This window comes from Myotis yumanensis, unplaced genomic scaffold (assembly GCF_028538775.1).
Source record: "Myotis yumanensis isolate MYYU_CA2020_CCGP unplaced genomic scaffold, mMyoYum1.0.hap1 SCAF_14, whole genome shotgun sequence".
In the NCBI taxonomy this organism is placed as follows: Eukaryota; Metazoa; Chordata; class Mammalia; order Chiroptera; family Vespertilionidae; genus Myotis; species Myotis yumanensis.
In genome coordinates this window covers 56348094-56359379 of record NW_027223765.1, presented here as the reverse complement: position 1 = coordinate 56359379, position 11286 = coordinate 56348094, and the positions used below count along the sequence as shown (strand labels likewise).

Here is an 11286-nt window from a genome sequence, read left to right as displayed (position 1 = left end):
GGAAATAAGAACTTGAGCATTTGAAAATTACACTTGTCACCAAAAAACAGCTTAAATCATTCCCTCTGAAAGTTTCCTTCTAGCGAAGTTTTGTTTTGGTCCCACAGACTAGCCTCCTCCTGTCCTCCATCTGAAAGGGGGCCATGAACTTGAGTTCCCACTGGTGCTGCACTGGGCCCAGGGCCTTGCTCTCCCTTCCGCTCACGGGTAGAGACGGGCACGCCCTGGCCTCCGGTTGGCTTTGTCTAAGCCAAATCCTTGAACTTCCTTTCTTCTTTCTAAATCCTTTTCATACTTGTGCTTCTCACACCGGCCCCATATAGATGTGAGGTTTATTGGCCATTGTTTTATCAACACTGATATGATTAATAATATGGTTAATTTCTATTTAGATTAATAATAATGATAATAGCCATTATGGTGATTGGCTCAATAGGTTGATTCGTTAGCATAGAGTGTGGGGTTGCCTTTAGGCTTTAGCTTGAGGTGCTGATGAGCACATGAAGCTTAGTTGTTAAGACTCTGGAGTCAGAAATACCCAAATTCAAAAACTACCCTTTACCAACTATCTGACCTTGTCCAAGTTAGCTCACTTCTGCTCTTATTCTACAAAAAGTCAAAATACCTACCCTCCAATTTATATTGGAGGATTGAGCTTAAAGATGTATACATATACATATAAAGAATCTGACACATTGTGCTCAGAATGTGACTTAGTTGTACAGCTTTGTTCTAATCATCGATACTGTGATATTGGTTGTGGGTTATCACTTGTAAGATCCCAGGCTGGCCTGCACGCAAAGAATTGGCATCTCCTGCGATGCGGAGAGTTTTCAGGGGTGACGGATGATGGGCAGAGACTGCGATGATCAGTTCCTCCCCGCGTTGCCGAGCGAACTGCAGTTAGCACGGTCACGTCGCACTGTCCTCTTCCGTGAGCACCAGATGAATTCATGTGCAGAGGGCTGTCCACACGGCGGGTCCTCCGGGCGGGCGTGACTTCCCTGTGATGGTCCAGGTAGCTGCACCTGCTGAGAAGGAGCAGGGTGAAACCTGACCTCCCTCTGGGAGTCCCCTCTCCACTCACAGGAGGAATTGATACAGTTATTTTCCTTCCGACTTTATCCTTAGGGGTGTGCCAAAAGGATCAGGGAAAACGCTAGTTTCCTTGTACATTTTACTCTGCTTGGGTCTTGGTGCGTTGGGAAGGGAAGCCTGGGTGTCAGAGTTGTCTTTTGCTGAGGCCTTGTAGTCAGAGCTGGCTGGCTTCTGGGGGGACTGAGTCGTTTGTTATTCTTCATTGCCCTGAGCCTTTCCCCAGGGGTGGTTCTTTTCGCACCTGCGGGGCAGTTTCACTTCTCCATCACCAGTTCTGTGCTGCACTGGGCAAAGGTGTTCCAGCAGCCAGCAGGACAACTCTGATACAAGCAGGGCAGTTGTGTTTTGTTAAGAAGCATCGAATTATCCAAGAAAATGTGCAAGAGGCTTGGGAAGCACATTTCATTGAAAACAGGAATTTTGATATTCCCGTTCTAATGGGGGAAGAACGAGGGAAGCAAGACGTAGACTCTCCATTAGAGATTTCGGACAGACAGTGTGTATACCAGCTGGGTGCGCTCGTTTGCACAGTGTGTAACATTTTGTGGGGTTAGTTGCAAAGGTTCAAAAATCTGGGATTTTCCCACTAAAATTTCTTTGCCAGCTTATTCTTAAAAAAATCAGAAGCTCGAACCTCATTCCTCTATGGCAGCAGTATCTGTGGCTCGGAAACGCTGCCCTTTCCCACGTTGCTCTGGGCTCCCAGCCAAGTGCACTGTTTCAGCCCGGTGTCGGCCAGCGAGCCCTTCCTGGTGGCCAGAAGCTCGCGGACAGTCCACCTGGGGTCGCGGGCTGCGGGGCTCAGACAGGCCGGCGGAGCCGAGCATTGGGGAACGCTGGGGCCTTCGCACCTGTGCGTCCTGACTGTGGACTTGGTCCCTCTTCCACTGCTGCCCGGGGCGGCTCTCTTAGGTTCTGGGGTCTCTGGGTGAGTCCCCGCCAGAGGCCCGGGGCGTGTTCTGCAGGAGGCAGGTTCCCAGTAGCGCCGGGCCCGCTTTCCCTGGGAGCTTCGATCTCGCGGGCTTGGGCCGAAGGCCTGGCAGTCTTTCCCAATGAAGAACTCTCCCAGGAGCCTCGCAGCACCAGAGCGGCTTCCCCGAGTGGCCACCTCTGGAAATCACCTCCGATCCCTGCGGCACATTTACTGCTCCCCAGGCCCCGCCGCCCGCGCTGGGGGAGACCCACAGGCTGGGCTGCCGCTCCGGGCCATGCCCGGCTCCGCTGCGGGACGGCGGCCGGTGGCTGGGCGCTGGGCGCTGGGCGCTGCTGGCTCACGGTCATTGGCCAGAGTCTGGCTCACCCACTTTAAGACTGTCCTGTGACTCATAAGAAACAAGCAGCGAGGCTGACCAAAGAGGGGAGGAGCTGACAGAGACATTGGAGGAGTTAGTCTTTCTCAGGTTCCCCAGATTTCCTCCAGTCCTGCCTGCTTGAACATCGGGAGGCTCCGTATTCTCAGCCTGTGGGACCTTAGAAAATCCCCACCAAGTGATTTATGGCAACACGGGTAGCTCAGCGTTTCTGTGGAGCTGCCGGTGCTGGGGGCCTGGCGGTCTGCTGGCTGGCGGTGCCCGTGCCCGCGGCCAGTGGGGAGAAGGTTGGGAAGAACACGCTGTTTCAGAGACTTGAACAGACTGCTCGGGAGACCCCTGGTCCCATCTGACCAGGTAGTGGGGAGGCATCCGCCTCGATGCTCTCCCAGCGCCTGGGAGACCCGGGGCTGTGTCCTGTGGGACGTGAACACTGGAAGCAGAAAGCATCGCAGGGGCCGTGACTGGAGCCCCAGGAAACCCCGGGCGAAGCCGGGCATGCGGTGGGGCTGGGACTCAGGATGGCCTTTGAGTAGAAACCTCGGTTGGGGGGCTGAGCCCAGAGAGGGGAGACGACTCCTGATTGCAGGACCGCAGGTGGGAACATCAGACCAAGGCCAACTGGGCTGCGCTTCAGGCCATGGGGGCCCGGCCTCCCTCAGCGCCGGGTTCACACTGCGCTGCTGCCGGTTGCCCTTCGCTTTGCTCCCGGCCGCAGTCTGAGAGCTGCTTGGCCTTCACGAGAGAGAGAGAGAGAGAGAGAGAGAGAGAGAGGAGACTTCCGCTGGACGAGGCTCACGTGGTGAGCACGTTGCACTGCGTGGTTCTATGTGTATTTCCCCTTTTTCTCCCCCACAGATTTTTATAAAACTGTGTATGCAAACAGGTATTTTTATTTGTTTCACTTGAGTTGCTTTTGCATCATGTAACAGGCCATGATTTCACATGGACAGTAATTCATAGAAAGTGACAGTCATCTTGCTTAGACACCGTTCGCAAAGCTTGCTAAATATAGTGCCTTCTCAGACCCACACAAGGGGCCTTTAAAAAAAGAGAAAAGAAAGGTCAAAGTTTCCCCACCCACGAATTTGGTTATAAAAGAACAGCAAAGCAGGGTTTTTCTGAACTTGAATCAGTAATATTTTAATTTAAATGGTATCCTGTTTTGACAAAGTGCTAAACCACAGAGTCTCAGGAAGACACCGCTCAGCTCTTGCCGCTCCCTCGGCCCCTCCGTGGGACTGGGGATGCTTTTGTTGTCATTGGTGTTATACCGACTAGGAGCACATGCCCTTATTTGTTGCATCCGGGAAACGGTCAGAACAGCTCTGTGAGGCCGATCCTGTACCTTCACTTTAATATGTTGCGTAACCTTTTGCCAGACAAAACCTGCATTGTTTCTTCGGTTCAGTTCATCAACGTGAGATTTCTGACTTTGCTAAGCTCGCCTGGAGAAAGGCAGGACACTGTCACAGGCTCTCTTCCGGGACTCCCCCCGCCCCCCCCCCCCCCCCCCCCCCCCCCCCGCAATGGCCCGCAGCCCTTTCTGCTGCTCTTAGCTCGGTGGGGCCTGCACAACTTTGATGGCCTGAACTCACTCCGAGAAATCCCAGTTCCTGTAGGAGTTCTTTGTTCGAATTCATTCCCGGTCTCCTCCATCTCGGTTTGTTGCAGGTTGAACAGTAAGTAGCATTTTACTGTAAAGGTGACTGCATTTTCCTTATGGGGCCTTCAGGGTAAACAGCCGCTAGTTTCCATCTGTGATCACACATGTAGCTTATGTTTGGGTAGGGTGCCCCTCGCTCCAAAGTCATTATTTTTCCTGAGTGTTTATGCTCCGTGGCTGTGCATAGAGAGATTCTAAACCCCAGCGCGGGGCCCCGAGGAGCCTGTAATTCCCACAGAACGTGCTACAGACCAGAGCAGGATGCAGTGCGAGCAAGTGATGCGGCAATCAGAGCTTCCAGCTTTGCATAGCTCGGCCTCTGCTTTGCTCCAGGCCACGCGCTCACAGCCCAAGGTCACCTTGGCTGTTGCTCATGGTCTGGGAGAGAGGCGCAGTCTTGGAACGGGCCTGGCAGACAGAACTCAGAATCCCATCCCGCCTTCACTGGCTGGCCGGGGGAGGTCGGACTTGCCTTGCAGCCCTCATCTCTCCACCAGCCAGAGACATGTGATTAGCAAAGCCCACACTCCAACAACTGAGCCGCCCGGCCAGGGCCACACTTTTATTTCAGCAAATTGCACAGTGATGGCATTGGCCTACTGCATCGTGACATACGGGAGAAGGCGAAGATTTTCTCTGAGGCCAGGCTCCGGGACCTCGAAGAGGAACTCACTGCCATCCCGGTTGGTAACCAGTGCTGCCCAGTGTCAGGGGGCAGAGTTCCCGTGACCCCTCACCCAAGGACAACGATGGGAAAGGCCACTGCCAACATGAGACACTGCGTTTTGATGTCAGAGAAAACCTCTGTGAAAGATCTCAGTATGATATGTTTGGGTCAGATTTTAGGGTTGTTGGCCATATAGTCAAAAGAATTAGTCCAGTCTTTAGAGATATATGAACCATGTCTGAAATGTGAGCTGTCACAGTGGCCTTTTAAGCTTTTCACTTGTGTTTGTGTGTCTGTAAAATGCTATAAATTATACCCACCTCACAAGCTTCAGGTAAGAACCAGATGAAGACTGGAACACTGAACATTCAGCCAGACACTCCAGCACGTGGCACAGACGTAACAAGATGCTAATAATGTTATGAGAACTTGATGGAATTTTAATGATGGCTTTACAACACCAAGTTGAGGCCCTGGCTGGTTACCTCCGTTGGTTAGAGCAACATCCTGATACATGTAGGTTGCAGGTTCTATCCCCTGGTCAGGGCACATAAAAGAATCAACCGATAAATGCATCAATAAGTGGAACCACAAATCAATGTTTCTCTCTCTCTCTCTCTCTCTCTCTCAGATCAATAAAAAAAAAAAATTAAAATTAAAAATAACTTTTAAGCCCACCAAGGTGATATCCATTATTAGTAAAAATCTTAAGCCATAGGAACTCCCTAATAGCTAGAATTTCATAATAACAGGAGAGTAAATGAAAAAGCTAAATGGAAGAAAAAAAGTAGTTTCAGGCTGTTGATGAGCTGAATAGAAAGCACAACAGTATAGAAATGAGTACATTTTTACAAGACCATTGAATGAAATAAATACACAAGGCGCTAATGAAGAACAGCTATTTCATGTCCAAACCTATACATTTAAAAAGTGATTAATTTTTAAAAGTCATCTTATAAAGGAAGATTCAAAGCCTTTTTTAAAAGGTTATCATTATTTAAGGGCAGGTTAATTTCCTGTTAAAATAGCCAGTTGTTGTGGTAAATGAGATGGGCCACCGGAAGACAGCGCGCATCCCTGGAGCACGGGTGACAATAAGATAGTCGCTGATTTCGGGTCAGACTTCATGAAATGATGATTGATAAATTTTGGCAAATTGGACCTAGGATAAAAGCGGAACTTTAATGTCAAATTCAGATAACAGGGAGAAGCACACCGGGAGTGAGGGGCCCGTGCAGGACTTGGGGGGAAGGCAAGTCAAAGAATTGGAGTGGAGACCACGGACCAAGAAGTCTTCATCAGCTTTGGGCCTGAGATCTCGGCGGGATTTCTCTGTGTTTTCTCAGATGCTGAAAATATCTTGAAAAAATCCCCAGGGCTTGTGAATGGAAGACACTGTATTGAATTTTAAAATGATGTTGCAAGCCTACCAGGATAAGGAACTTGTAAATCTGGCTGATCGAAAAAAAATGCATGTTTTTAATTGAAACCCAATGACCGAATCATGGCTGGGACAGTTTGCGTGTGATGGGGGTTGACTTGGGGAATCCCTCTCAGAATGGCGATCCCTGAACCAAGGTCTGCCCCTGCCGTCATGCGCTTGGTCATCGGCGTGTCCTCTCACTGGGATTTTCAAGGTGGGTTGGAAGTATGCACATAACTACTTCCGACTCTCCTTGTGGAAAGAAGCACCTGTATCAGTCAGAACCTTTCCACGTGCAAATGTGGGGAAACCTAACCTGGACCAGTGAGTGATGGGGAAAGGCTTTGTCTCCCGAACCTCAGAGTTCACGGGGTAGCCTAGCTTCAGGCACAGCTGGGACCAGGCTTGGCCTGGCTTCGTTTTGTTCTGCTGTTCTTTGTGTTGGCTTCATTCTTTGTCCGGGTCTCTGCTGAGGTCCAATCCCAACGGGTCCAGGGATCCCCAAAGGTGTGGACGGAGTCGGCGAAGAAGGAATGGAACGGGGTCAGCGTTCAGTTGATCAGCATAGCAAGGTTCTCCCTCCAGGATCTCAAGCCAGGAACTCCAGCCGAGTTCTGGTCAGGATCTCCAGCCAAGTTCTGTCTCTTGGTTCTGTCTCTCCAAGTTCTGTGTCCAGGTTCTGTCGCAAGGTTCTCTAGCCAGGTTCTCCAGCCAGGTTCAGTCATCAGGTTCTTTAGCCAGGTTCTTTTGCCATGTTCTGTCTAGGTTCTCCAGTGAAGTTCTGTAGCCAGGTTCTGTCCAGGATCTTTTGCCATGTTCTCTGGCTAGGTTCTGGTTAGGATCTGACGTTTATTGTCTTGTTACATCTGTATTTATATCAGCCGATTTTAATCCTGTCAATTTCTATTACAAAGGTTAGGGCGTTTCTTATCTCCATTCCAGGGAGTAAAGATTATGTAGCTTAACTACCGCCTGGCACTTAATTAAGGGGTTGTATCCCCTCCCTAACCTCAGGGAAAAATTCCTACCTGGGGAAACAACCTTTCTCGGAGAGGTGACTTTGGTTAAAACACATAGCGCCAAGAAGGGGAGCAAACATATTAAGAACAGTATGCCATATACGCCAGGTCCCTTGAAACAGCAAGGATGGACCGGCTCCCGGCAGGTCTCCCTCTGCTGAAGCAAGATGGGCCCTGCGCTCAAGGTTCACCTGTTTATAGCCGAAGAGCCCCTGTAGGAAGGAGAGCCTCCGTAATCCAACAGGGCTCTGAACTGGCTGAGCGATTCCAGTCGTCTATGCCTGAAGCAGGGCCCTGTGGGAGGGGTGGGCGTATGCTGCTCGGCTTGGCCTGAGCCATTGCCCCCTCCAGATAGAGTTGGATCTGGTCCTATCACATAGATCCAGACTGAATATGGGTAAATTATTGTACCTCAGTTTTCCTTTTAGCTGTCTAGACACTTTACCCTCGTCATCTCAAAGAGGGTCAGGTGTACTATATTGTTAGTGTTTAGCCAGTCAAAGCATTTAATGGAAAAAACACTTCCATGAGTTGGTGCAGCCTGACATTCCATCCCAACCCTTGACTAACTGCTTGAAAAGCTTGGGCGACGAGTATAAATAAATTTCCTCGGACTAAGTTTCCTCATCAGAAACCAAACACAGTTGGCCTGGAATATTTGTGCAAGTCCCTGTTGCTGGAAAAGGTCTGTATTTCAGAATCATAACTCATCTTTGTAATGGTTTCCTATTGTGCTCGTTTCATACACTGGTATGTTAGACGGTCCGCGTTGTCTGATAGGGTTTCAGCAGTGGTGGAAATGTTCTGTTTGCTGTCATTATGGTAGTTTCTAGCTACATTGGGTGCGGGCACTTTAAATGTGGGTAGTGTGACTAAGAAACTGATTTTTTATCTTACTTTGTTGTAATTAATTTAAACTTAAATAGCCACATGTACCAAGCGTCTACCCTATTGGACAGCTTAGCTCTAGATTAATGGCCTAATGTACTTACATGGATTTTAGATGAGTGACCATGGAAGGTGACTTAATTCTTGGTGTCCTGTGCCTTTAGTAAGTTAATAATTGTGTTTTTTTCATTCATAATTTGTAGTTTAAATAAAAAGCACTCTGATTGCAACAACTACAGACAGACTATTATCTGCTACATACTCCCCAACCAAAGAAAAGTGTGTGCTGGGCGGTGATTGTTTTAGTTTTCGTGGTTCCTCATTTATCTGCCTGCCAGGTGGTGTGAGGCAATGGAAAGAACGCTTAATTAGGAGTCAGAAGTTTTGGGTTCTGGTGTTGGTTCTGCCAGTAACTACTTAGATGTATGACCTTTGGCTAGTCATTTTTTCTTCCAGGGCATGAGTTTTCTTATTTGGAAAATGAGGGGGTGGGATTAAAATGATCTCTAAATTTATTCCAGATCAAAGTTTCTATGATTCTAAGTATTTCCTTGGTTCTTGTGGCCAGGATGGTGGCTGGGAGTGTCTCTGGGTGGTCACTGAGTGTAAGTGAATGTGGCTGAGAGAACTGGGGAGCTACCCTGGGCCCTCTGTGTATGAACTGTGGAGTGTTGTAGCCCTTTTCAAATTCCCATTGGGTCTGACAAAATCCCGTGGGAAGTCAAGTTCTGCAGTATTGCTTAGTGTACTAATCAAAGATAAATCTAGAAAAAGAATGGGTAACAGGTAGCATTTAAGCAACACATGCTTAAGTTAAACGTTAGTTTAACCTGAGATGGCCTTGTTAGGCGACTCCCAGAGTTGGAAGTGGAGGTAAAGGCTTGGGAGGGGTGCGGGGAAGATGGCCACAGGGAAGAATATCAAGTGAGGGACAAAGAGGAAGGTTGTTAGCCTGTGAGCCTGAGTGAGCTCGAGAAAGGAGTTGATCAAGTAAAACCATAACCACTACTGCTCGGTAAGCTGAGGGAGGGAGTGCAGAGCGAGGAGCCTTTCTTGGGTACCCAGGGAAGTGAGGGTTAAGGAAGGCTGTGTGAGGGACTTCACCTGTGGAAGGCTGGGATTTGAAGGAGGAGATGAGTCACATGAGGAGCAAGAGGGAGGAAGGAGCATTGGCCAGATGTGTAAGAGCAGGTAGGAGGATGTGAAGTGTCCCATGTACCAAGGACAGAGTGGAGGGGTGGGGAGGTGGGGGGCGTGTGGGACCAGGCAGAGGCAGCGCCGGGGCTGCTGGAAACATGATGTTTACACTGAGTGGCCAGATTATTATGACCACCCATCAGTACTTCGTTGGGCCACCTTTTGCCTTCAATACTGCAGCGATTGCTCTTGGCATTGACTCCACCAGATGTTGAAAGGTGATGCGAGGAATCTGACACCATGCCTGATGAATAGCACTGTCCAGTTCTGTGAGATTTTATGGTTGTGGAACCAGCTGCCTGATGGCTCTTTTAACTTCGTCCCTCAAATGCTCAATTGGATTGAGATCTGGTAATTGTGGGGGCCACCTAAGCAAGGTAAAGTCTCCCTCATGCTCTTGAAACCACTCCTTCACAATATGAGCACCATGGCATGGCGCCTTGTCTTGTTGTAAGAAGCCATCTCCATTGGGATACGCCATCAACACGATAGGATGAACCAGATCAGCAACGATACTTAGGTATGTTGTGCTATTCAGACGTTTATAATGGTCTGGCCCTCTAGCAACTTCAGCTCGAAATTATAGCTAATTTGCCTACAAACGTCAGGTGGTCATAATAATCTGGCCACTCAGTGTATTTGGGATTTAATGTTGATGTTCCGTAGGTAAGCCGTGCTAGTGGCTTCTCACTGAGGAAATGCTCCTGCACCATCTCCACAGGACTGTTTGCAGCGGTATCTTTCAGCTTTATTTTTATTTGTTGCTGTCTTTCTGTATGTTTGGGAACAATCATCTCCAGAGATTCACTTTCATTTCAAAAAACTTGTAAAGGTGTTAATTGCATTTTTCTAAACTCTTATGTAATTATTTAAAATTATTCTACCAGCACCATAAATCAGAACTTTCCCATTATATTGCCCAGGAACATTTATGACCTGTTTAGACAGTTTTGATTTATAGGTTTAGGAAACAAGAATATAGAAACCTTTGCCAGGTTTTAATTTGGAAATTCTTGAGCCATGTCTATTTCTGCAGAGAAGAGTGCTGGTGGGAGAGGCGAGACTGGGAGGCGGTTCCGCACAGTGAGGTGCAAGGGAAAGAGGCGCAAGGCCCCCCAGCCCGGTCCTGCTCTGAAAGGAGTCATCAGTGTGTCTCTCAGGTGACCTTTAACCTTTCTAGGCACTGTTCTCAACTGGTGGTTCCGGGGAGGGATCCTGATTCTGAGTTATTTAACTCCACTTCGCCACCGAGGGAAGGAGACCTGCGGCAGGGCCTTCGCGGGCTGCGGGGTGAAGCAGGCTGCTCACTCACGCCCGGAGAAGAGTGGCTTCCGAAGCACCCACTAGGGTTCATACACCATAGTAGGTGCAAGTGAGGTGCCGGGGGACCGCACTGAGGCGGTGCCTTCAGCCTGCACAGTGCGTTAGGAACGAACCACAGTGCAGCCAGCGAAGGAGACTGAGGGAGTGAGAGCTGACAAGTGTGCGGAGAAGGAGGGGAAGGGTTCGTCTTCTGGGATGGAGAATCGCTATCTTTTAAAAAGCCCCCGCGGCTAAAATTCTGGATCACAATGAAAAAGGTGTAAAATGAGGATGAAAGCGAGGCCCAGACCAGCGGGACAGAGAGTGCCAACTGACAGTAGTTCGGGCGCCGGGTAGGGAGGCTGTGACCCTGAGTCAGTGGGAGCCTGTGTGACCTGGTGGCCCGGGGCACCGGCACCCTTGGCCGCACACACAGGAGAGAGGCCCTGAGACCCTACCCACCTCTGGATGGACCGATGGCACCTGCAGGGCCAGCCCATTTCCGATGCTGCTTTCCGCAGGACGGTGGCCGACCAGGGCGAAAGGCCTGTACCTAGTTCACACCGCACATGCTGGCTCTGCATGTGAAAAACCCAGAAAAGATTAGCGCTTTCAGGGGAAGGGGTGACCCAGACAGAGTGCGGCCGCGGGCGGAAGGGCAGCCGCTGTGGCACAGGGCTGAATAGCTTCCAGGGTCAGGGTGAGCTGGGTTCCAA

The 11286-nt window shown here is 49.6% G+C and overlaps 1 protein-coding gene across 4 annotated transcripts in view; it reads left to right on the top strand.

Moving 5' to 3' along the window:
- Nucleotides 1–11286, top strand: part of FOXP1 (forkhead box P1) — a 482289-nt gene that overhangs the window by 359640 nt on the left and 111363 nt on the right. The gene's annotated exons all lie outside the window — the stretch shown is intronic.